The following is a 24,792-nucleotide window of genomic DNA, read 5'->3' on the forward strand; positions in this document are numbered from 1 at the left end:
TCTGTGTGTGTGTGTGTGTGTGTGTGTGTGTGTGTGTTTGGGTTTGTGTATGCTTTTCATTGAGATGTCCAAAGGACTGTTTTACTTTTAAAAACACCTTTAGTATAATATATTTAAAACAATCTTCCACAGGTCTCACAACTCTGGATTGATCTTTATATACTTATTGCTTGATTTTATTTGGGTTATAGTTTGACTTAGTTTGGAGAAATTGGCAAATGGGCTAAATGCTAGTAATAAAAATCAGACTTGGAAATTAAAAAGTTAAAGCAGACTTTGCAAAGAAATCAGTTTATAACATTTTTAGCAGATGCCTTGACCTTGCTGTCATAAAACTGTCAGTGCTTTCTTCTGATAATATCTCCAAGTAAAAGGTATATGTCTTTTGTTCTGACTCTTTAATTATAAAACAAGCATTCTCATTTTAACTCATTTAGTGAAAACAAGTTCACATGCCAGTGCTGTGATAAAATACATATAATGTAATATTCACCATTTTAACCATTTTATGTGTACAATTTAGTGGCATGAATTACATTCACAAAGTCATATAATTGTTACCACTATTTACTCAAACTTTTCCTGTCAGATTGGCTTGTTTGTGTGTTGTAGTTCTATGAATTTTAACACATGTATACATTCATTTAACTACCACTAGAATTAAGATACAGAACATTTCTATCACTTCTAAATTTTCTACCTTTAAAACTACTGGCAACAACTAATTGCTATACTTTTGCCTTTTTCAAATGTCATATAAATGGAATTATATGGTATGTTGACTGACTTCTTTTACTCGGCATAATCCCTTTGAGTTTCATCCATATTATATGCATCAATAGTTTTGTTTCTTTTTGTTGCTTACTTCTGTTTCGTTGTATAGATGTATCACAGTATGTCCATCCATTCATCCATTGAAGGACATTTGGATTGTTTCCAGTTTGGGGAAATTATGAATAGAGCTGCTATAAACATTCATATACTGGTTTTGTGTGAACATAGGTTGTTATTTCTAGGATAAGTACCTAGGAGTGGGATTGCTGGGTCACATGATAAGTCTAAATTTCACTTTACCAGAAACTGCCAAACCGTTTTCTAGAATTTGTATTCTACTAGCAATATATAAGAGTTTCAGGTTCTCTCTGTCCTCACTAGCACTTGATATTGTCATTTTTCCTTTTTTGTTTGTTTGCTATTCTAATAGGTATATAGTGGTATTCTATTATAGTTTAATTTGCGTTTTCTTAATGGCTAATGATTTTGAACATCTTTTCATATGCTTATTTGCTATCTGAATATCCTGTATGTTGAAGTATGTTCAAATCTATTTGCCCATTTTAAAAATTGGGTTCTGTGTTTTCTAGCCAGTAAGTTTTCACAATTCTTTATATATAAAGGATATACATCCTCTTTTGGGTTAGTATTTTGCAGATATTTTCTTCTAGAAAAGTAGCTTGACTTTTTCTCTTAAAAATGTCTTTCACAGAGCAGAAGCTTTTAATTTTGTGGAAGCCCCACTTGTCACATTTCCTTTATGGACTGTTTTCTGTGTTAATTTTTTAAAATTTTCATTTAGTGTGATGAAATTCACATAATATAAAATGAAGTATTTTTAAGTGAACAATTCAGTGGCATTTTGTACATCCTCAGTGTTGGGCAACCACTGCCTCTTTCTAGTCCAAAACATTTTCATCACCTCAAAAGAAAATGCCACACCCATTGAACGGTTACTGCCAATTTTCCATCTTCATCTACTCCCTGGCACCCACCAGCTTGCTTCCTATCTTTCTGGATGTACATATTCTTGATATTTCATATAATTAAATATAATGTGTTACCTTTTGTGTCTGGCTTCTTTCACTTAGCATGTTTTTGAGATTCATTTGTGTTGCGATATGTGTTAGTACTTTGTTCTTTTTTATGGCTGAATAATATAGTCATACATCACTTAGTGATGGGGATATGTTTTGAGAAATGCATTGTAGTTGATTTCATCATTATGTGAACATCATAGAGTGTATTTACACAAACCCATCTAGGTATGGTATAGCCTACTACACACCTAGGCTATCTGGTATAACCTACTGCTCCTAGGCTACAAACCTGTACAGCATGTTACTGTACTGAATACGGAGGCACTTGTAATACAGTGTTAAGTATCTGTGTATCTAAGCATATCTAAATATAGAAAAGGTATAGCAAAAATAGTGTTATGATCTTATGGGACCACTGTCATATATGCAGTTTATTGTTAACTGAGCCATCATTATGTTGCACATGACTGTATTTAATTGTTTATATATCTCATTTTGTTTATCTTTTCATTCACTAGTGGACATTTGGATTATTTCCACCATTTGGATGTTGTAAATAGTGCTGCTACAAACATGGATGTAAAAGTATTTGAGTTCCTTTTTTCAGTTCTTTTGGGGATATAGCTGGGAGTGGAATTGTTGGGTCATATGATAATTTTATATTTAACTTTTCAAGGAAATGCCACACTCTTTTGTACAGTGGCTAAACCATTTTTGTGTTTCTACCATTAATGCATGAGAGTTCCAATTACACTACACCCTTGCCAACATTTTTATGTCATTTAAAAAAATGAATTATTTGGCATTTTTATTACAGCCATCCTAGTGGGTATGAAGTGGTATCCCATTGTGGTTTTGATGTGCTTTTCCTTTATGACTAATGGTGTTTACTGTCTTCTCATGTGTTTTGTGGCCATTTGTATATCTTCTTTGGAGAAATGTCTATTCAGATCAATTATCCTTTGCCCATATTTTAATTGGGTTGTCTTATTCTTAATGAGTTGTGAGAGTTCTTTATATATTCTGGATACTAGATCCCTATCAGATATATGATTTGTAAATATTGTCTCCCATTCAGTAGTTTCACTTTTTACCTTCTTAATAGTGTCCTTTGATATAAAAATGTTTTGAATTTTGATGAAGTCTGATTTATTTATGTATTTTTTTCTTTTGTTGCCCATAGTTTTGGTGTTTTATCTATGAACCCATGGCCAAATCCAAAGTCATAAAGATTTTCCCTTGTGCAGTTTTAAAATATCATACCACTCTCTTCTGGCCTCCTTTTTTTCTGATGAGAGATCTGCTGTTAATCTTATTGTGGTTTCCTTATATATGACAGGTTGCTTCTCTCGCTGCTTTCAAGATTCTCTTTTTATGTCACTTTTGACAATTTGATTAGTGTGTCTCAGTGTGGATCTCTTTGTAGTTATCCTTCTTGGAGATTGTTGAGCTTCTTGAATGTATAGATTCAGGTCTTTATCAAATTTGGGAAGTTTTTGGCCATATTTCTTCAAATATTCTTCTGATCCATTTCTTTCTCTGCTTTCTGGAATTCTCATTATGCATATGTTGGTATTTATGATGGTGTCCCACAGGTCTCTTAAGCACTGTTCAATTTTCTTCATTCTTTTTTTCTTTCTTCTCTTCAAACTGTATTTCAACTAACCTGTCTTTAATTTCACTTATGCTTTGTTACGCCTACTTGAATTTGCCATGGAAACCCTCTAGTGAGTTTTTAATTTCAGTTATTATACTTTTTAGCTCCACAGTTTCCTTTGGTTCCTTTGACAATTTCTGGCTCCAAAGTGATATTCCCTATGTCTATATATATATATATACACTTTACGTTCTGGGATACATGTGCAGAATGTGCAGGTTTGTTACATAGGTGTACACATGCCATGGTAGTTAGCTGCATTCCTCAACCCATCATCTACATTAGGTATTTCTCCTAATGCTATCCCTCCCATAGGCCCCCGCACCCCACAGGCCCCAGCATGTGATGTTCCCCTCCCTGTGTCCATGTGCTCTCATTGTTCAACTCCAACTTATGAGTGAGAACATGCAGTGTTTGATTTTCTGTTCCTGTTTTAGTTTGCTGAGAATGATGATTTCCAGCTTCATTCATGTTCCTGCAAAGGACATGAACTCATCCTTTTTTATGGCAGCATAAGTATTCCATGGTGTATATGTGCCACATTTTCTTTATCCAGTCTATCATTGATGGACATTTGGATTGGTTCCAAGTCTTTGCTATTGTAAACAGTGCTGCAGTAAACATACGTGTGCTATGTGTCTTTACCATAGAATGATTTATAATCCTTTGGGTGTATACCCAGTAATGGGATTGCTGGGTCAAATGGTATTTCTGGTTCTAGATCCTTAAGGAATTGTCACACTGTGTTCCACAATGGTTGAACTAATTTACACTCCCACTGATAGTGTAAAGGTGTTCCTGTTTCTCCACATCATCTCCAGCATCTGTTGTTTCCTGACTTTTTAATGATCACCATTCTAACTGGTGTGAGATGGTATCTCATTGTGGTTTTGATTTGTGTTTCTCTAATGACCAGTGATGATGTACTTTTTTTCATATGTTTTGTTGGCCCCATAAATGTCGTCTTTTGAGAGGTGTCTGTTCATATCCTTCGCCCACTTTTTGATGGGGTTGTTTTTTTTTTCTTGTAAATTTGTTTAAGTTCCTTGTAGATTCTGGATATTAGCCCTTTGTCAGATGGATAGATTGCAAAAATTTTCTCCCATTCTTTAGGTTGCCTCTTCACTCTGATGATAGTTTCTTTTGCTGTGCAGAAGGTCTTTAGTTTAATTAGATCCCATCTGTCTATTTTGGCTTTTGTTGCCATTGCTTTTGGTATTTTAGACATGAAGTCTTTGCCCATGCCTATGTCCTGAATGGTATTGTCCAGGTTTTCTTCTAGGATTTTTATGGTCCTAGGTCTTATGTTTAAGTCTGTGATCCATCTTGAGTTGATTTTTGTATAAGGTGTAAGGAAGGGGTCCAGTTTCCGTTTTCTGCATATGGCTAGCCAGTTTTCCCAACACCATTTATTCAATAGGTGAGTGATTTCCGAATTTCCAACTGAGGTAACCAGCTCATCTCACTGTGACTGGTTAGACAGTGGGTGCAGCCCACAGAGGGTGAGCCAGAGCGGGGTGGGGTGTCACCTCACCCAGGAAGTGCAAGGGGTCAGGGAACTCCCCAAGGGAAGCCATGAGGGACTGTGTTGTGAGGAATGGTGCACTCCGGCCCAGATACTACACTTTTCCTACAGTCTTCACAACCTGCAGACCGGGAGATTCCCTCAGGTACCTACACAATCAGGACCCTGGGTTTCAAGCACAAAATTGGGCGGCCGTTTGAGCAGACACCAAGCTAGCTGCAGGAGATTTTTTTCATACCCCAGTGGTGCCTGGAATGCCAGTGAAACAGAACCATTCACTCCCCTGGAAAGGGGGTTGAAGCCAGGGAGCCAAGTGGTCTAGCTCAGCGGATCCCACCCCTACGGAGCCCAGCAAGCTAAGATCCACTGGCTTGAAATTCTCACTACCAGCACAGCAGTGTGAAGTTGACCTGGGATGCTCAAGCTTGGTCGGGGGAAAGGCCTTCGCCATTAACAAGGCTTGAGTAAGCGGTTTTCCCCTCACAGTGTAAACAAAGCCACTGGGAAGATCAGACTGGACGGAGCCTCTGCAGCTTGGCAAAGCCGTTGTAGCCAGAGTGCCTCTCTAGATTTCTCCTCTCTGGGCAAAGCATCTCTGAAAGAAAGGCAGCAGCTGCAGTCAGGGGTTTATAGATAAAACTCCCATCTCCCTGGGACAGACCACCTTGGGGAAGGGGCAGCTGTGGGCACAGCTTCAGCAGACTTAAATGTTCCTGCCTGCCAACTCTGAAGAGAGCAGCAGATCTCCCAGCACAGCGCTCAAGCTCTGCTGTGGGACAGACTGCCTCAAGTGGGTACCTGACCCCCATTCCTCCTGACTGAGAGACATCTCGCAGCAGCGGTTGACAGACACCTCATACGGGAGAGCTCTGGCTGGCATCTGGCGGGTGCCCCTCTGGGACGAAGCTTCCAGAGGAAGGAACAGGCAGCAATCTTTGCTGTTCTGCAGCCTCGGCTGGTGATACCCAGGCAAACAGGGTCTGGAGTGGACTTCTAGCAAACTCCAGCTGACCTGCAGCAGAGGGGCCTGACTGTTAGAATGAAAACTAACAAACAGAAAGGAATAGAATCAATATCAGCAAAAAAAGGATGTCCTCACAGAAACCTCATCCAAAGGTCACCAACATCACAGACCAAAGATGAGGAAGATGAGGTGGTGAGAGAGGGCATCCTTGTCTTGTACCAATTTTCAAAGGGAATGCTTCCAGCTTTTGCCCATTCAGTATGATATTGGCTGTAGGTCTGTCATAAATAGCTCTTATTATTTTTAGATACGTTCCATCAATGCCTAGTTTATTGAGTGTTTTTAGCATGAAGGGATGTTGAATTTTATCAAAGGTCTTTTCTGCATCTACTGAAGATAATCATGTGGTTTTTGTCATTGGTTCTGTTATGTGACGGATTACGTTTATTGATTTGTGTATGTTGAATCAGCCTTGCATCCCAGGGATGAAGCCGACTTGATCGTGGTGGATAAACTTTTCGATGTGCTGCTGGATTCAGTTTGCCAGTATTTTATTGAGGATTTTTGCATCGATGATCATCAGGGATATTGGCCTGAAATTTTCTTTTTTTGTGTGTGTGTCTCTCCCAGGTTTTGGTATTGGGATGATGCTGGCTTCATAAAATGAGTTAGGGAGGAGTCCCTCTTTTTCCTTTGTTTGGAATAGTTTCAGAAGGAATGGTACCAGCTCCTCTTTGTACCTCTGGTAGAATTTTTTGCAGAGACAGGGTTTTGCCATGTTGCCTAGGCTGGTCTTGAACTCCTGGGCTCAAGTGATCCACCTGCCTCAGCCTACCAAGTGGCTGGGACTACAGGCATGAGCCACCCCACTCAGCCCAGATGATTTTTTATTGCTCATCAATGTCTTTTGTTTCAGATTGAAGAACTCCCTTAGCATTTCTTTTAGAATAGGCCTGGTGTAGATGAAATCCCTCAGGTTTTGTTTGTCTGGAAAGGTCATTATATCTCCTTCATGTCTGAAGGATATTTTCACTAGATACACTATTCTAGCGTAAAAGTTTTTTCCTTCAGCTCTTTAAATATGTCATGCCACTTTCTCCTGGCCTGTAAGGTTTCCACTGAGAAGTCTGCTGCCAGCTGTATTGGAGCTCCATTGTATGTTATTTATTTTCTCCTGCTGCTTTTAGGATCCTTTCTTATTCTTGATTTTTAGTAGTTCGATTATTAAATGCCTTGAGGTAGTCCTCTTTGGGTTAAATCTGCTTGGTGTTCTATAACCCTCTTGTTCTTGAATATTGATATCTTTCTCTAGGTTTGCAAAGTTCTGTTATTATCCCTTTGAATAAATTTCCACCCTGATCTCACCCTCTACGTCCTCTTTTAGATTTTCCCTTCTGGGACTGTTTTCTAGATCCTGTAAGCCCACTTCATCGTTTTCTATTCTTTGTTCTTTCATCTCTCTGTGTATGTTTTTTTTTTTTTTTTTTTTTTTTTTTTGAGACGGAGTCTCGCTCTGTCGCCCAGGCTGGAGTGCAGTGGCCTGATCTCAGCTCACTGCAAGCCCCGCCTCCCGGGTTTACACCATTCTCCTGCCTCAGCCTCCGAAGTAGCTGGGACTACAGGTGCCCGCCACCTCGCCCAGCTAGTTTTTTGTATTTTTTAGTAGAGACGGGGTTTCACCGTGCTAGCCAGGATGGTCTCGATCTCCTGACCTCGTGATCCGCCCGTCTCGGCCTCCCAAAGTGCTGGGATTACAGGCTTGAGCCACCGCACCTGGCCTCTGTGTATGTTCTAATAGCCTGTCTTCAAGCTTAATAATTCCTTCCCCTGCTTGATCAATTCTGCTGTTAGGAGACTGTAGTGCCTTCTTTCATATATCAATTACATTTTTCAACTCCAGAATTTCTGCTTGTTTTTAATTATTTCAATCTCTTTATTAAATTTATCTGATAGGATTCTGAATTGTTTTTCTGTGTTATCTTGAATTTCATTGAGATTCTTAGAAACAACTGTAATATTTTGAATTCTCTTTCTGAAAGGTCATATATCTCTGTCTCTCCAGGATTGGTCCCTTAGTGCCTTGTTTAGTTCATTTGGTGAGGTCATACTTTCCTGGATGGTCTTGATGCTTGTAGATCTTCATCAGTGTCTGGGCATTGAAGAGTTAAGTATTTATGCTAGGCTTGCAAAAGTTAAGTGACTAGCCTGAGGTTGCCCAGTGTGGTAGACTGAATAAAGGCACCCAAAAAATGCCCACACCCTAATCCCTGAAACCTGTAAGAAGTATTACCTTACATGATAAATGACTTAGTCAATGTGATTAAGAATCTCAAGTTGGGGGCCTATGTGGGTGGGCCCAATGTAATCAGATAGGTCCTTTTAAGAGAGGGCAGTAGGAAATGTTGAAGACTGAAGCATGAGTTTGAAGTGATGGGAGGAAGCGGTCAGTGAGCCAAGGAATGCAGGTAGCTTCTAAAGCTGGAAGAAACAAGAAACAGATTCTTCTCTGGAGGATCCAGAAGGAAACAGCCCTATGGATGCCTTGATGTAGAGCCCTATAAGACTCATTTTGGGCATTTGAACAGGCTGCAGAACTGTGAGAGAATAAATACTTGTTGCTTAAGCTACTAAATTTGTGATCATTTGTTATATTAGCAAAAGGATAACTAATGTGCCTAGGAAATGCTCCTGTTCAGTATTTTCAGTGCCAGAATAGGGCTAATGGACGAGGCACTTTTTAATATCGAAGAGAAGTGATTCTCTCATGGTTACGCTCTATTTGGCATTTGTTATTTATTGAGGTGGCTCATCTGCTTTACCAGCTCACATATTATAAGTCACCTTTTGTAAAGTAGGTAAGGGGGTGACAAAATTTAGGCACAAAATGAGCATTAATGATCATAATGATCTCCCTGAGTCATTGAGGAAGTAAACTTATGTTTGTTATCTTCTGTTTCAAAAGCCTATATAATAGATAATATGTTTCAGGAAAACTTTTCAGTCACAAAATTTGTTTTAATGTTTATACTTTGGCAGTTGACTGGGCAGGCTGCAGTTATCTAGTAAGTTTATTATTTGGAAAAGACATTAAATGCAGGTTAAATAATGTCCTTTGACTTGAATGGAAAAGAAAAAAAACAGGTGCCAGAAAACAGAAATCCAAAAATCTGTCTAAAGGCACACGAAACACTCCTTCCTATCAGAGACTTATCCTGATACACTGATTATTAGAATTATTGGCCAGGCGTGGTAGCTCACGCCTGTAATCCCAGCACCTGGGGAGGCCAAGGCAGGTGGATCACAAGGTCATGAGTTCGAAACCAGCCTGACCAATATTGTGAAACCCCGTCTCTACTAAAAATACAAAAATTAGCCGGGCATGGTGGCAGGCACCTGTAGTCCCAGCTATTCAGGAAGCTGAGGCAGGAGAATTGCTTGAACCTGGGAGGCAGAGGTGGCAGTGAGCCAAGATCATGGCACTCCAGCCTGGGTGACAGAGTGAGACACCATCTCAAAAATAATTATTACAGGGTTTCCAAGGCCCAAGCCTGATACCTATTTTAGAATTAAAGAGTTCAGTATTGTCATGTCATTCCTGCCACTATAAATTATCCTAAGTTTTGCTGCATATATGTGGGTATTTTATTTTCCAAAGCTTTTTCTAAGTTGTCGTTTATGGGAGAGCTAGTCTCTACTAGACACTGTGCTGGATGCTTTTCCATAGTTTATCACTAACCCTCACAATACCCTGCAAAAAGTTCTTATGATGACTATTTCACAAAAGAGGTGGTTACAAAACTTGCCCCAAATCATAGAGCTACAAAGTGAGACAAACCTACTGTCATACTCTCTCTCCACTTTCCACACTGCCTCCTTGATAAAAGAATTAATGGTGTGCAATTAACCTCTAAATCAGCTCTTTGTCTTGAAATTCTTATACTTGTAAAATTCAACATATGGAGGCAGAAATGAAGGAAAATCAGAAATGACACAGAAAATTTATGAACATGAATATTTAATATCTATTCCATTAGCAACCGTTGATTGTAAAACAATTTTTAATGAATTGGATGGAGGAAAAATTCATTTCATTAACCTTTCATATAAATGTATTATTATTGAACCAAACAGGCCACTATACTTGCAACTCAGTTCTATGTTAATTAGATTACAGGCATGAGGTTTTAAATCAAAGAGAAACAAAAGAAGCCATCAGCAAGCTTCTCAGCCAATGCCTGTTTGTTTGGTGGCTAAAATGGATTTTTTAACAGCAGTATAATTTGCTATATTTCTTTTATCTTCTGATATTTTCAAGTGAATTTTCTCTTGCTTCTATTTGTTGACACTTTATATTAAAAATAAAAATAAAAACATTGAGAATCAGCAAAGAACACATTCTTCATGTCACAATGTGTTTTACCTGATCAGGTGGGAGGAAATATTCCTACTTCTCCAGAAAACTACACTTGTATTTTTCACTAGTCTGTCATATTGTATACTGAAAGCACATGCAAAAGGATTGGGAGCTATTTTAGAAAACACCATTATTTAGTTTGGAACCCAGAATCAGAGACCCAAATGTCGTAAACATAAATGTTCTAACCAAATCTGCAGCTGTGAATTGTTTCTCTCTCTAAGGTTGACTTTCGCTACATTTAGAATCAATTTCTAAAGGAAATCTGCTCTCAATTCTGATTGTTTCATGTATCAGCTACTTCTTTTCCCAAAATTAATGTATCAAAAATGTTATTAAGGTGACAGGTTTATGAGAAAATCCTATTTTAAAAAAGAATTAGAAATTTGATAAGAAGTCAAAGAAAAGACAAAATGCCAACCAGAAATTAAATAACTAAGTAGGTGTCATTTTCTAGCAATGGAGGGAATCCTGAAGTACAATTTATGTCAGATTATAAAATGTGTATAGCATTACTGGAGTTTTCAAAACTTTAAACATAAACAATGAAAGAAGTTTGCAGTCCCCTAGAGCAGTGGTTCTGAACTTTCCATATCTTGGGCCTTCCTTCTATGGGTGCAGTATAGGAAATGTGTAAAGTCATGCTAAAAAAAAAAAAACAACAACAAAAAAAACTAGAGAATTACCTGAACATTCTCCAAGAAATCATCTGGCTTTGGCATGAGTTCTGTGCCCCTGCCCTACCAATCCTCTCCCAACTCTAGAACACAGAGAATGTGTGCTTTTATACACATAGCCTGGTCCTGGTCCTGAGGAATATGGTAAGACCAGAAGCAGAATGGAAAAAAATAGTAGTAGCAGAGAGAACAGTGGATTAGGAAAAAAACAGTGAAGCTAAAAATATGGGAATTAAAGCAGCCAAAATTCTCACCAACTATTGAAAAAACACATGGCATCTTGCCTACTGTAATGTAACTACACCCAAACCATGTCAGATTAATGGGAATTCTCCTTCCAGAAAGCAGTCTATGAAAAATTATTACTATAAGTAGATATACACTGAGATATGGGCACTCTCCATAAGGCTTCTTCAGGCAGATGAAATTCTACCATTAATGACTTACTCTTTTGATCTTTCTGGCTATCAACTCTTTCTTTTCCCTTCAAATTATTCAAATGGAATTTTCTAGCATTACACCAGAAAGAAGAGCAAAGTAATACGCTAACATGACACATCTCATGAAATGTCAAAGTTATTTGAAGTTTTGAGAAGAGAATTTTTTAAATTAATAAGCTTTATTTTTAGAGCAGTTTTTGGTTCACAGCAAAATTGAGCAGACAGTACAGAGAGTTTCTGTATACCCCTGTCCTCATACATGTATAATCTCCCCATTATTGACATCCCACACCACAGTGTTATATTATTTGTTATAATCTGTAGAGGATTATCTTAATATAAAAATTATAGAATAAAATGAAGAGTTCACACAATTTTTTAAAGGAGGAAATACAAAGAAATGCCCATCTCTACTCCTCCTATAGCCCCAATTCTTGGAATAGTCCCTCTCTTCTGACTTTAGGTGTTTGGGAAAGCACAGTTCAAGAAATATTGCTGGCTTACTGACAACTAATACTTTCGTCAGTTGCTTCAATTGCTGGTGAGTAGTAAGAGTCTCCAGAAAAGAACATGCATCTGGGGAAGGGACCTGAACAGGGTGACATGAGTAAGTGATGAGAACAGGGCAGAAAGGCAAAAATATATGCCTAAAAAACACTTGCATAAATATTTCACACATTTTTCTACAGAATAAATTTACAAGCCATGAGTGGTGGCTCACATCTGTAATTGCAGCACTTTGGGAGGTCGAGATGGGAGGATCACTTGAGTCCAGGAGTTCAAAACCAGCTTGGACAATGTGGCAAGATCCTTTCTCTACAAAAAAAAAATTTTAATTAAAAATTAGCCAGGCATGGTGGCACACACCTGTAGTCCTAACTACTTGCGAGGCTAAGACAGGAAGATAATTTGAGCCCAGGAGGTCAAGGTTTCCATAAGCCATGATCACACCTCTGCACTCCAGCCTGGGTAAAGGAGTGAGACTCTGTCCAAAAAAGAAGACTACACTTCCCAGCCTATTTTTTCTCTGTCCCATGTTATATGATCTTTCTACATTGACATGAATGTAGGGTACCATGTATCAAAATGAAAAAAACAAGAAAAGAAAAATGCCTCTCAATACTTACTTGTATAAAAATACAACATGTTTTATATCTTTTCAAAAGGTTTCAGTTCTAAGCAAGATGGAACAAGTACACTTCATTTAATCTTTTCCATTGAACATAACTATACCCTGAAAAGACTTCATAGTATAGCTCTCTGAAGACTCTGAAGAGTAAATGGTAGCAGGTGACTCAAGGGAGGAGAACAGAATTCAAAGCAGTAACAAACCAGCAGTGGGTTTCCTGATTTGTTTTGGTTTTTCTTTCCCATCTCGTGTTACCAGCTTGGATTCAAAGGCAGCTTCAAATCAGGATGCACTTATTGCGTGCAAACAGAAAGTGCACCAAGAAAGCCTTCTCTTTGGTTAGAGAAGCAGAAAAGGGAACTCTTTAAGGTCAGAAAGAATAAAGAAAATCTGTAACATTCTCTCACAGTCCACACTCCAGGCAAGCCAGCAGTGATGGGGATGAAAGCAGTGGAGGGGGCCAGGGGCAGTGACTACTGCCTGTCATCTCAGCACTGTGGGAGGCTGAGGCAGGAGGATCACTTAAGTCCAGGAGTTTGAGACTAGCCTGGACAACATAGTAAGACTCTCATCTCTTAAAAAAAAATAATTAGCTGGGTGTGGTGGCACACACCTGTACCCCCAGCTACTTGGGAGGTTGAGGTGGGAGAATCACTTGAGCCCAGGATGTCAAGGATGCAGTGAACCATGATCACACCACTGCACTCCAGCCTGGGTGACAGAGCAAGACCCCAAAACGACAAGCAAAAGTGGTGTATAATGGGCAGGCATCTAAATTCTGAGGAAGGAGACCCTTCTCTCTGACTATAGGAGCTGTGGTCTTGAGGGTACAAATTGAGTTAACAGTACTTTTTTCCTCTCTCTGCATTTTCACTGCTTGATACTTTATGTAGACATAATTACAGGATATGTATGGCAACACAGGGAAACTAAAGTTCTACCTTTTGGCTGGAGATAGGAAGGAAGACAGTCAGAGAGCTGGAAAGTGTTGAAGATATCAGATATAGAAGTGAGCTCATGAGAGCAATCCCATTATGTGGTGTGTATGGTTCTTACCCTAAATAGCATGCCAAAGTTTGTGAAAAGTATAGGATAGGCCACTATCCAGTTCTCAGAACACTCAGTGGTACATATGAAGGACAGGTCCTAATAGAACAACAAAAGCTGTGAAAAGTTAACTGACATTTGGGAATAAAGTTTATAAAATGTGTATTGAAACTTATAGCCTGAATCTAACCAGGTAAATTGTTTGTTAAAACAAACAAAACAATAACTACATTCTTCTTAAAATATAAACAGGATATAAAGATTCATAAGATAATAACAAAATATCCAGAATATAAACCAAAGTTACTTGGCCTATGAAAGACCAGGGAAATCTCAACTCACAAGAAAATCAATCAATAGACACCAATTTTAAGATGACATAAAGGTTAAAATTATCACACAAAGATTTTAGTAGTAAGTATTACAATCATTCTCTAATAAGTAAAGGCAACTCTTATAACAAATGGAAAGACAGAAACACTGAGAAAAGAAATAAAAGATATTAAAATGAATAAATAAATGTTTTAAAACATAAAAGTACAGTAACAGACAGGGCGCAGTGGCTCATGCCTATAATCCCAGCACTTTAGGAGGCCAAGGCAGGAGGATCACTTGAGCCCAGGAGTTCGAGACCCGCCTGGATGACATAGTGAGATCCTCTCTCTCTAAAAAAAAAAAAAAAAAAAAAATTTAGGTTAGCCAGGCATGGTAGTGCATACCTGTAGCCCCAACTATGCAGGAGGCTTAAGTGGGAGGATCACTTGCACTCAGGGGTTCAAGGCTGCAGTGAGCCATGATCATACCACTGCATTCCAGCCTGAGTAACAGTGAGAACTTGTCTCAAAAAAAAATTAATAATCATAATAGCACACAAAATTCAATAATATTTCATACTGGCAAGGAACAACTGAAAAAACTTTCAAAAACAATAGCTCCAAAAAATGAATTATTTAGATGTAAGTGTGACAAAATATGTGTAAGATATTTACAATGAAAACTAAAAAAATGCTCATGAAATAAATCAAAATGAAGACATAAATGGGGAAACATAGCCTGTTTATGAACTGAAAGACTAAGTATAGTTATGATGCCAGTTCTCCCAAAATTGAACCAATACAAATAGATTTAACATAATGCCAATGAAAATCAAACAAGATTTTTTGTACATATAGACATCTGAGTCTACAAAGATTTATATGGAAAAGCAAAGAAACTAAAATAACCAAAGCAATTTTGAAAAGAAAAAGTTGGGTGCATCATAGAACCCAATTTTAAAACTTCCTAAAAAATTACAGTAACCGACACAATGTAATGAGACAGGAGAAAGGAAGAAACAGGTCAGGCAGGCAGTTAGGGTGGGTCTTCTGTTGAATTCTTTCAAGCAAAAGAACAGCCTGCAGGCAATGGGGCTTGCCTAAGATGCCCACAACCACACAGATAAGAAAGGCTACATAGATGACTTGCCCAAATATACTTGCAATGGAAAATTCCATCCCCTGACACATGTGCAGTAAGCGGAATAAAGCAATAGGGAGTAACTCAAGCTTAGGGCCCGCATGCGCATTAAAAGGATGGGGTGGAACTACCAGAACTTCGTGCCTTATGCAAATGAGACACCCAGCCCTCATCAGTTTCTTATAAAAGTCTTTGCATTTAACTGTAACAACAGCAACCCTCTTCTAGACCCCTTCACCACAGCTGAGAGTTTCTTCTTTTGCTTATTAAACTTTCACTCCAACCTCATCCTTTGTGTCCATGCTCCTTAATTCTCTTGGTCACTGAGACAAAGAACTCTGGGTAATACCTCACAACTGAGACTGTTACATTGTGGTGCATTGGTGAGACTGTAACAGTAATATTGTGAAGGGGTAGACACATATCAATAGAACAGAATAGAGAGTCCAGCAATAGACCCACACAACTATGAACAATTGATTTTTTTACAAAGGTGGAAAAGGAATTAAAAAAGAAAGGAACTTTTCAATAAATGGCATTTGAACAATTGGACATTCATATAAATAAAAATGAATCTAAAACACTATTTTGCACCTTATATAAGAATTAACTCAAACTGGACCACAAATCTAAATGTGAACAAGTAAAACTATAAGAATTTTAGAAGAAAATGTTTGTAGCCAAGGATTAGATAAAAAGTTCTTAAACATGATAACAAGGAGGAATCTAAGCAAATATGGATAAGTAGATATCATAGCTCCAAGGGCCTGTCCCTCTGAAGCAATATCAAAAACTAAAGAAAAATTGTCAATACCAACTTTGTCAGAACTCTGGAACACAGTCACAGGTTTACACCAGTTCAAAAAAAAAAATCCAAATCCAGAAGAAAGCAACTTCAAAATGGCATACAACTCTTTGACATTTTAGCTTCACCTTGCCCCATCCTCCTCCCTGGCTTGTTGACAGTCTTAAACTTGACAGTTCGCATTCCCATAGTGAGAACTAGGTCCCTGGTTCTCTAGGGAGCAGAGCAAACCTTATCTTCAAATAACTGTGTTCGTCTGATCTAACCTGTCTGGGGGCTACCTATATTATTAATGCAAGGTATCTGCCTTTCTTTCACCTAATTCAAAATTCCCTCAGGGAAGAAAAGCAGCAGATATTCCTCAAAAACACTGTAATACAAACAAACAATCCCCAGTGACCTATACAAAAGACTACAGATAGTCCCCAGTACACAGCCAATCTGTACAAACTTGGAGAATTTTTTTCTTTTTTTTAGAGATAAGGTCTCACTCTGTTACCCAGGCTGGAATGCAGTGGAACCATCAGAGCTCACTACAGCTTTGAACTCTTAGGCTCAAGCAATTCTCCCACTGTAGCTTCCCAAGTAGCTAGGACTATAGGTACATGCCACTACATCTGGCTAATATTTTAAATTTTGGTAGAGATGAGGAATTGCTATATTGCCCAGGCTGGTCTTAAACTCTTGGCCTTAAGTGGTCCACCTCTCTCAGCTTCTGGAGTTGCTGGGATTGCAGGCATGGCACAAGGCACCCTGCTCTGGCTCTGATTCTTCTTTTTTTCCCTATTCTGATTCTCTCTATCTCATTTTTTCCCACTATTCAAGAAAACTTCTATCAAATCAACAAATGGCTACAACCCACAGTAAGCAAAAAAATCACAGAAAGTGAAGTAAGCAAACAAAAATCCCTAAAGGGAAATAATCTCATTTTCAGAGTTTCACATATATTTTTAATGTTTAGAAAACTTAAAATGTTCTAAACATATTTTGTTTACAACGAAAGTATTACAAAGCATGCAAGAAGCAAGAAAGTATGGCCTATTCACAAAAGTAATTAATAGAAACTATCATATAGAAAGCACATATATTGAATTTATGAGAAAAGACTTTAATTCAGTTGTACTAAATATGCTCAGAGAGCTAAAATAAATCATGAACAAAGAGGTAAAGAGAACCAGGAGAACAATGTATAAAGAAATAGGGAGGGTGGCTGGCAAGATGGCCGAATAGGAGCAACTCCGGTCTGCAGCTCCCAGCAAGATCAATTCAGAAGGCGGGTGATTTCCCCATTGCTTGTGTGTGTCAGGTTTGTCAAAGATCGGATGATGGTGGATGTGTGGTGTTATTTCTGAGGCCTCCATTTTGTTCCATTGGTCTATATATCTGTTTTGGTACCAGTACTATGCTGTTTTGGTTAATGTGGCTTGTAGTAGAGGTAGCGTGATGCCTCCAGCTTTGTTCTTCTTGCCCAGGATTGTCTTGGTTATGTGGGCTCTTTCTTGGTTCCATATGAAGTTTAAAGTAGTTTTTTCCAATTCTGTGAAGAAAGTCAGTGGTAGCTTGATGGGGATAGCATTGAATCTATAAATTACTTTGGGTAGTAAGGCCATTTTCGTGATATTGATTCTTCCTATCCATGAACATGGAATGTTTTTCCATTTGTTTGTATCCTCTCTTATTTCCATGAGCAGTGGTTTGTACTTCTCCTTGAAGAGGTCCTTCACATCCCTTGTAAGTTGGATTCCTAGGTATTTTCTTCTCTTAGTAGCAATTGTGAATGTTAGTTCGCTCATGATTTGGCTCTCTGTCTGTCTGTTGTTGGTGTATAGGAATGCTTGTGATTTTTGCACATTGGTTTTGTATTCTGAGACTTTGCTGAAGTTGCTTATCAGCTTAAGGAGGTTTGGGGCTGAGACGATGTGGTTTTCTAAATATACAATCATGTCATCTGCAAACAGAGACAGTTAGACTCCCTCTCTTCCTATTTGAATACGCTTTATTGGTTTCTCTTGCCTGATTGCCCTGGCAAAAACTTCCAGTCCTATGTTGAATAGGAGTGGTGAGAGAGGGCATCCCTGTCTTGTGCCACTTTTCAAAGGGAATGCTTCCAGTTTTTGCCCATTCAGTATGATATTGGCTGTGGGTTTGTCATAAACAGCTCTTATTATGCTGAGATATGTTCCATTTTAGTTTATTGAGAGGTTTTAGCATGAAAGGCTGTTGAATATTGTCGAAGGCCTTTCCTGTGTCTATTGAGATAATCATGTGGTTGGTGTCATTGGTTCTGTTTATGTGATGGATTACACTTATTGATTTGCCTAGGTTGAACCAGCCTTGCATCCCAGGGATGAAGCCTACTTGATCGTGGTGGATAAACTTTTTGATGTGCTGCTGGATTCGGTTTGCCAGTATTTTATTGAGGATTTTCACATCGATGTTCATCAGGGATATTGGCCTGAAATTCTCTTTTTTTTGTTGTGTCTCTACCAGGCTTTGGTATCAGGATGATGCTGGCCTCATAAAATGAGTTAGGGAGGATTCCCCCTTTTTCTATTGATGGGAATAGTTTCAGAAGGAATGGTACCAGCTCCTCTTTATATCTCTGGTAGAATTCGATTGTGAATCCATCTGGTCCTGGAGTTTTTTGTTTGGTAGGCTATTAGTTATTGCTTCAATTTCAGAACCTGTTATTGGTCTGTTCAGAGATTCAACTTCTTCCTGATTTAGTCTTGGGAGAGTGTATGTAGGGTACAGGGATTTATCCATTTCTTCTAGATTTTCTAGTTTATTTGTGTAGAGGTGTTTATAGTATTCTCTGATGGTAGTCTGTATTTCTGTGGGATCAGTGATGATATCCCCTTTATCATTTTTTATTGCATCTATTTGATTCTTCTCTCTTTTCTTCTTTATTAGTCTTGCTAGTGGTCTGTCTATTTTGTTGATCTTTTCAAAAAACCAGCTCCTGGATTCATTGATTTTTTTTTTCGAGGTTTTTTTTTTGTCTCTATCTCCTTCAGTTCTGCTCTGATCTTAGTTATTTCCTGCCTTCTGCTAGCTTTTGAATTTGTTTGCTCTTGCTTCTCTAGTTCTTTTCATTGTGATGTTAGCATTTCAATTTTAGATCTCTCATGCTTTCTTTTGTGGGTATTTAGTGCTATAAATTGCCCTCTACACACTACTTTAAATGTTTCCCAGAGATTTCTGGTACGTTGTGTCTTTGTTCTCATTGGTTTCAAAGAACATCTTTATTTCTGCCTTCATTTCGTTATGTACCCAGTAGTCATTCAGGAGCAGGTTGTTCAGTTTCCATGTAGTTGTGTGGTTTTGAGTGAGATTCTTAATCCTGGGTTCTAATTTGATTGCACTGTAGTGTGAGAGACAGTTTGTTGTGATTTCTGTTCTTTTACATTTGCTGAGGAGTGTTTTACTTCCAATTATGTGGTCAATTTTAGAATAAGTATGATGTGGTGCTGAGAAGAATGTATAGTCTGTTGATTTGGGTGGAGAGTTCTGTAGATGTCTGTTAGGTCCACTTGGTGAGTTCAAGTCCTGGATATCACTGTTAATTTTCTGTCTCGTTGATCTAATATTGACAGTGGGGTGTTAAAGTCTCCCATTATTGTTGTGTGGGAGTCTGAGTTTCTTTGTAGGCCTCTAAGGACTTGCTTTATGAATCTGGGTGCTCTTATATTGGTTGTATATATATTTAGGATAGCTCTTCTTGTTGAATTGATCCCTTTACCATTATGTAGTGACCTTATTTGTCTCTTTTGATCTTTGTTGGTTTAAAGTCTGTTTTATCAGAGACCAGGATTGTAACCCTTGCTTTTTTTTGCTTTCTGTTTGCTTGACAGATCTTCCTCCATCCCTTTATTTTGAGCCTGTGTATGTCTTTGCACGTGAGATGGGTCTCCTGAATACAGCATACTGATCGTCTTGACTCTTTATCCAATTTGCCAGTCTGTGTCTTTTAATTGGGGTCATTTAGCAGTACTACTTACAGAGATAGAGTAGAATGATGGTTGCAGAGCCTGGGAAAGGGTAATGTATGTGGGGGCGAGCAAGGTGGTATGGTTAATGAGTACAAAAATATAGTTAGATAGAATGAATAAGATCTAGTATTTGGTAGCATAACAGGATAACCATAGTCTACAGTAATTTATTGTACATTTAAAAATAACTAAAAGAGTATAATTGGATTGTTTGCAACACAGAGAAAGGATAAATGCTTGTGGTGATGGATACCCCATTTACTCTGATGTGATTATTATGCATCATATGCTTGTATTAAACCATCTTATGTATCTCATAAATATATACACCTACTGTGTATCTGCAAAAATTAAAAATATAAAGTTTTCAAAAATCATTTTTTCTTTTAAAACCAAGTTTTATGTATTCTCTAAGTTTATTCTTTTCCATCACAATTGAACAAAATTGTTTTGTATACATACAGTGATATTAAAGTTCTTTTAGTTTTGGCCTCTTATAATCATTTTTGCTTTTGACCCAGTTGTGTTAACTTATAAGTCAGTGTGAGTTAATGGGTGCAGCACACCAACATGGCACATGTCTACATATGTAACAAACCTGCACATTGTGCACATGTACCCTAGAAGTTAAAGTATAATAAAAAAGAAAAAAAAATTATAAGTCAGTGGTACTGCTTTTTAAAAACTAGCATCAGCATTTCTATTTTCCCCATTTCTAATCATCTTTAAAATAAAATAAGGGAAAATTTACTAGAAAATCATGTGATTTACAAGTGTAGTTGAACAAAGTTGGTGATTATATGGAAAGCATATATAAAGCATATGGAAGATATAAAACAATGTTATAATTAGAAATATTCTTCAGGAGATTTTAAAGGTTCAAATTCCAAATGTGAAATACGGACTAAGAATATTAAAGTAGGCCGGGCGCGGTGGCTCACACCTGTAATCTAGCACTTTGGGAAGCTGACATGGGTGGATCATTCGAGGTAAGGAGTTGGAGACCAGTCTAGCCAACATGGTGAAACCCCACCTCCACTAAAAATACAAAAATTAGCCAGGAGTGGTGATGCGCTCCTGTACTTCCAGCTACCTGGGAGGCTGAGGCAGGAGAATCGCTTGAACTGGGGAGGTGGAGGTTGCAGTGAGCTGCGACTGTACCACGTCTGAGTGACAGCAAGACTGTCTCAAAAAAGAAAAAAAAAAGTATATTAAAGTATAACATTTGAAAATACAGATAAAATCAAAGGCAGATTATTTGCAAATACTTGAAATAAGTACTAGGTTATGCATTGTACATATGAGTATACACTATTCTATATATCATTACATATTACATATATTTATTACATATGTTGTTATACACATGTAACTGTGAACATAGTAGTTTACCTCATTACTCATTTAGGCCAAAGGAGAGTAAGGTATTAGGTTATTGTTTGGTTCAGTGACATTTTGGAATTCTAAACCAGGAATGATGTGTTGAAAGTAAAGACTAAAGGTCTTTCCTTGCTTCCAGAGGTACTTGCAGAGTGAATTGTTTACTATTTCACTTATTTAGTCTTTCAGTGTTTTTATTTTAACCCTCTGGAGTGAGAGAAATGCCATTTAGTAAAAAGCAAATGCTAATAATACTAACAATTTTAACAATAGGGCATAAATTCTTTGGTCATTAATTACATTTTTGTTACCTCTGAAATATTACAACATTAGTTACTTTCAGTTAGCATTTACTGCAGTCAGCAGTCAAGACACTTAGAGCTTTTTATATTTTTTCCCTCTCAACTGTGAGCATCTTGAGGATGCTCTAGTCTCATTTTTTTTGTGTGTGTGTGTGTGTGTGTTATGTGTCGTGGTGCCTGGCACTGTTGATTTTTAGGGAATGTTAATTGAGAGAAAGAAGTAATAGAAACTTATTCGTGTAATCCAGTTGTCTTTATATGATTTGTGAAGTCATCTAGTAGTATGCATGGAATAATCACTGTGGTATATTTGTGGTGACCAACAAGAAAATAATGAATGGAACACTTGAAAATCTAGGCATCCCACTTTAGTCGAGTTTGTTTACTAACTCCCTGTATGTTTCTCTTCTTCTTGGCTAAAGCTTCAGACTAAAATCATTGTACTTAGGGTATAGGTGTTCTCAACAGTTAGTCCGTGTTGCCCTTTCTTCTCCATCTGCTGCCAAACCGATGACCAGCATGTGGTGTATGTTGGTGGGTTCATGAAGTAAGTGTGTATATGATCTGATGTTGACTGGGCACCAAGTATTCACCATTGCCCTGGAGATCCCAACTTTGGCATGCTGCACCTATTCTGCCTTTCTATATATAAATTAGTACTTCTCCCAGATAAAGTGGTTTTCTGTGAGACCTGTGATAATAAGATAAATATTAGTAGCTGGAACCCATAGAAGGAGAAGCAGATACGCTATTGGCAGGTCATGACAATTTCCCTGAAGCTTGGATAAACAGCTGTGAATCTCAACACATCCTGACCTTTGCTTTGGAGAAGGCTAGCAAGCCTGTGGGTGGCTGTTGTCTCGCTCAGAACTTGGTAATACCAATTTATTTTAGTCAGGTGGTTTAGATTTTGTCTGGGAGCCTTACAGCAATGAGAAGTCTCAATTATATAGTTTCTTTATTGCTCATAGTCTTTTATGGAACAAGAGAAAGAATGAATGAGACAGTTATAGAAATGGAATAATATTATATTGAATGCTAAAATATTTAAAATATTTGTTGGACTCCCTTGTATTCTGTTAGTCTATAATTATGTGTTCATATTAAGATTCTTTTCCCATTAAATAATAACAAAAATAGCTAATTTTATTGGGTGCTTAACTCTTTGCCAATTACTGTACTGGATTCTCTTTATTCTATTTCCATAACTCACAATCAGGTTTTATCATCAGCTTGAACTCCATAGTGACATATCTCTCACAAAAGTATAAACAACTCATTTTTATTCAACAGCCATTTGTACATGCAATGAGTATTGCACGGATAAATGTTGGGAGAGCCCCACTCTATGAGTTTGGAGCAGGGGGTTGTCAGAGCTGTACTCTTTATGCTATCTTTAGAGGGATACAACCCTAAGCTTTTAACAGGTAAAATCTTATAAAGTTGGATTAGGGACTCTGGAAGGGCATAAGGGAAGACCAAAGATGACCTTTGACCCTTCTCTCCTATATCACTTTTTAAAATCTTTTCCTGAAGAAAGGAAACCAAGATTGTGGGAGGCATCATCCAGTCTTACCTTTTCTTACCTAATTTGTAAGTGTTCTAAGAAAACAAAACATGCACATTCTCCTTGAGCTTCTGCGTGAACATGAGACCAAAGCTTGCATTTAACACTGAACTTTACCTACCTCCCTAGCGGTAGATAAATCATACTTTTCAGTGGTTTTACTTGGCAGACAGGAAAATCAGTTGCCCTCTCAAGTAAGTAATGTTTTGCTTCAAATATGTAAGAAGTTATCAGAATTCATTAATACTAAAGATTTTTTTTCTTACAATATGTGAAATCAATAACTAAGACATTTTTGTGTCTCTTAGTTAAGTTTACAGTTATTTGGCCTTTTTGTATATAAAAACATACAAATGTGTATATTTTTAGTTTAGTTTTAATATAGCATTTCTGTAGTGATGTAAACTGTAGTTATTTTTAGTTGGAATATACTGTTGCCTCTTGGAATATAGAAACCACCTAAAAAGTGAAATGAAAAACGTTTGTAAACACATTAAAGATTGAAACAGTGACTGAGTCCAGTGAAGGGAAGTGATCCTATGAATTAGTAATGAAAGTACATTTATAGGTTATTATCTTACTGGGGTCTGAGTTTTAACAGCTGCTGATACTTTAATAGAAGCCTGAGTAGTCTGTAATAATTTGATTATTCCTTCTGTTTATGGATTGTTTTTTAATAAAAACACTGAATGGTGTTGCCTATCTTAAATTACCTCAAAGAGTCATTATAATAATAAGATAAGTAAATATATCTTGTAAACATGAAAGGTGCTTTCTCACTCTCTGTGTATGTGCATTTGTAATATAAAAATTTTAAATTATGTATTTTGTATTGAGTGATAGTTTTAGGAGTTTGAAACTTCATTTAGATCCCATGAATACAATTTGTGACAATTTCTAAGTATATTGGACTGAAAGAAATACGTTTGTGTTATAAACAGAATTGTAAGAGAATTTCAGTTGAATAGGAGACCAGGTATTTTAGAAGCAGATGTTGTCATATAAGCAATGAATATGTTAATTATATGTTATTTGCATGTATTAATTAGGTACACACCTAATTTGCTGGTTGTATACAGGTAACACTTTGTCACCTGCTTGGTTTTACTCTGTGTACTTGAAAACAAACTGTAGGCTGGATGTAGTGGCTTACGCCTGTAATCTCAGCACTTTGGGAGGCTGAGGTGGGAGGATCACTTGAGCCCAGGAGTTCAAGGCTGCAGTGAGCTAGGATTGCGCAACTGCACTCAAGCCTGGTTGAAAGAATGAGACCCTCTATTAAAAGAAAGAAAAAGAGAAAAGAAAACAAATGGCAGTTTCTTAAAACTATTCTAAAATTTAAATATTTAAATGTCTTATTAATTCTCTGGTCTTTTCTGCAGTTAGTTGGAACGAGGAATCTTTTCCTATAATCACAATTGATAATACTAGTTTTTAAAATAATTCAATTAAAGAATACAAAGGACAATAACCTTTTTTGGTTTCTAAGCAAAGCACACATATTATATAGGTAATTGCTTTAAAATATTATGTTTGAAACAACACATTAAAAGTAGTCATGTTTTGTTACTCATTATTAAAATTATCTTAATAGTAATCACACACTGATTTGTTCCTTTATAAT

General features: G+C 37.4%; 1 protein-coding gene across 1 annotated transcript in view; it reads left to right on the plus strand.

Moving 5' to 3' along the window:
• Positions 1 to 24,792, plus strand: part of TTC28 (tetratricopeptide repeat domain 28) — a 475,930-nt gene that overhangs the window by 110,555 nt on the left and 340,583 nt on the right. The window lies entirely within an intron of this gene.

Source organism: Rhinopithecus roxellana, chromosome 13 (assembly GCF_007565055.1).
Source record: "Rhinopithecus roxellana isolate Shanxi Qingling chromosome 13, ASM756505v1, whole genome shotgun sequence".
In the NCBI taxonomy this organism is placed as follows: Eukaryota; Metazoa; Chordata; class Mammalia; order Primates; family Cercopithecidae; genus Rhinopithecus; species Rhinopithecus roxellana.